The 1,731-nt window shown below is 44.1% G+C and overlaps 1 pseudogene; it reads left to right on the top strand.

Moving 5' to 3' along the window:
* The first annotated feature begins 805 nt into the window (after positions 1 to 805).
* On the top strand, positions 806 to 1,323 carry LOC133709203 (protein WUSCHEL-like; annotated as a pseudogene).
* Positions 1,324 to 1,731: the final 408 nt, after the last annotated feature.

Genomic DNA, 1,731 nt, shown 5'->3' with positions numbered 1-1,731 from the left:
GTTTAGTCGAAAACCTTAAAACCATATCTTCTTTAGTTTGATTGTTTATGTGTTTGGATTAATTAGGTTAGAATTTAAATTGATTATCAATCCTCAGTTGGAACGACCTCGTACTTGCACACTATACTAACAACGATTCGTGCGCTTGCGAGTTTTAATTAAAATTTCACAACAGAAAACTCCACTGTGAGAAGATAATATTGAAAATGGAACAGTTACTTCCTTGAAAACCGTTCGGTTCCCCCACGCGCCAATAATCCCTTATTTTCCGAGATTTAAGGCATTAATCACTCGTTGAAAAACAACGGTCGTGAAAAAATAATCTCGTGAATAGAACAGTTACCTCCTCGAAAACCGTTCGGTTAATTCCACCGTGAGAAGATAATATTAAAAATGGAACAGTTACCTCCTCGAAAACCATTCGGTTCCCCCACGCGCCAATAATCCATTCTTTTCCGAGATTTAGGGTAATTTTAATTAAGATTTATTGACACTTAGTTTGACTCTTCGACTGTCCATCCAAGGGTGGAGATGCTTTTCCGAGACTGTCCATCCAAGGGTGGAGATTTGCACGCCCTGTTCCTATAAATAGGTGCATTCTGGGGATGAGAACGTTCACGCCAAAAACCTTCCTCTGAGTTTCAGATCCTCAACAATACCCTTCCTTTTTTACGAACACCTCTCTGTCAAACTTCAGTCCTTCTCTCTCAGATCTTCAGTCCTTCCCAATATTTCTAACAGCAATCTTTCTTAATTTCTCATCATCACCATTCTCCAATTCTCTCATTCTCTCAACCCATCACCAATGGAACCACAAACCCAGCAACCAACCGAGGATGGAGGAAGCAACAAAGCAGCCGGGAGTAGTGATAACATGCTTTGCAGGCGGAGCCGTACCAGGTGGACTCCCACTACAGATCAGATAAGAATCCTCAAGGAGCTTTACTACAACAAGGGAGTTAGGTCCCCAACTGTAGAGCAGATTCAGAGGATCTGTTTCCAGCTGAAATGGTACGGAACGATCGAGAGCAAGAACGTCTATTATTGGTTCGTGAACCACAGGGCTCGGGAGAAACAACAGAAAAGGTTCACTTCGGATGTTCATGTGCCCATGCAAAGATCAGGGTTTGTTGGTAATGGTAATGGTACCAATTGGAAACCTGAGGATCAGTATATTAACTTCAGATCTTCTGCATCTGCTTCTGCTTCTTCAGCTGGTGTGATGATTGCTTTTAACGGGCAAATGGGGAACTATGGTGGTTATGGATCTATGAGCATGAGAAGAGTTTTAGGGATTGTTCAATCTCAGCTGGAGGGGGAACTAGTTCTACTTTCTTTGACATGAATGAAGAACAAACTTTCATGGAACAACGAGGAGAAGATCACCAGGAGATTGAAACCCTTCCACTGTTCCCCATGCATGGTGAGGACATGAAGACTACTTCCGAGGGAGGTGGCGGCTACAGCTACTACTCTGGTGGATGGGGCGGCTACAACGGTGGCTCTCGCATTTCCCTTGAGCTCAGCCTCAACTCCTACGGCTCGACCCTATTTTCCCCCGAAAGTGTCTGCGACAGAAGAGACAAAGCTGTAAAAATTTTCCGGAGCCGCTGACTCGACTTTAGTATAGTGAGTGTTGCCCCCCTAGTGTTGCTAGGCGTAGCGAAGAAACGATTATGGGCCTCAAAAACAGGCCTTCATGAATGGGCTTCGCGAGTGTAGGAACACTAG

The sequence above is a fragment of the Rosa rugosa genome, chromosome 5 (assembly GCF_958449725.1).
Source record: "Rosa rugosa chromosome 5, drRosRugo1.1, whole genome shotgun sequence".
NCBI classification, from domain to species: Eukaryota; Viridiplantae; Streptophyta; class Magnoliopsida; order Rosales; family Rosaceae; genus Rosa; species Rosa rugosa.
This window is presented reverse-complemented; position numbering and strand designations above follow the sequence as displayed.